We start from the raw sequence: 247 nt of genomic DNA on the forward strand, positions 1-247 counted from the left end.
AATATATATTTTATATAATATATTTTAAAGCATATTAAAAATAGAAAACTCTTATTTTAAATTGCAATAATATTTCACAAAATTATTTTTAATCAAAATAATGCAGCCTTGCATAATAATCTTTAAAAACAGTTACAAAATGTATATTTTTATGATGGTTAACGTTTGTTATTTTTATTGTTATAACGTTTAAGTTTGTTGTGTACAGCTATGAAAACCAAATGATGAGACATTAAGAAGACTTGTT

Source organism: Onychostoma macrolepis, chromosome 07 (assembly GCF_012432095.1).
Source record: "Onychostoma macrolepis isolate SWU-2019 chromosome 07, ASM1243209v1, whole genome shotgun sequence".
Classification (NCBI taxonomy): domain Eukaryota; kingdom Metazoa; phylum Chordata; class Actinopteri; order Cypriniformes; family Cyprinidae; genus Onychostoma; species Onychostoma macrolepis.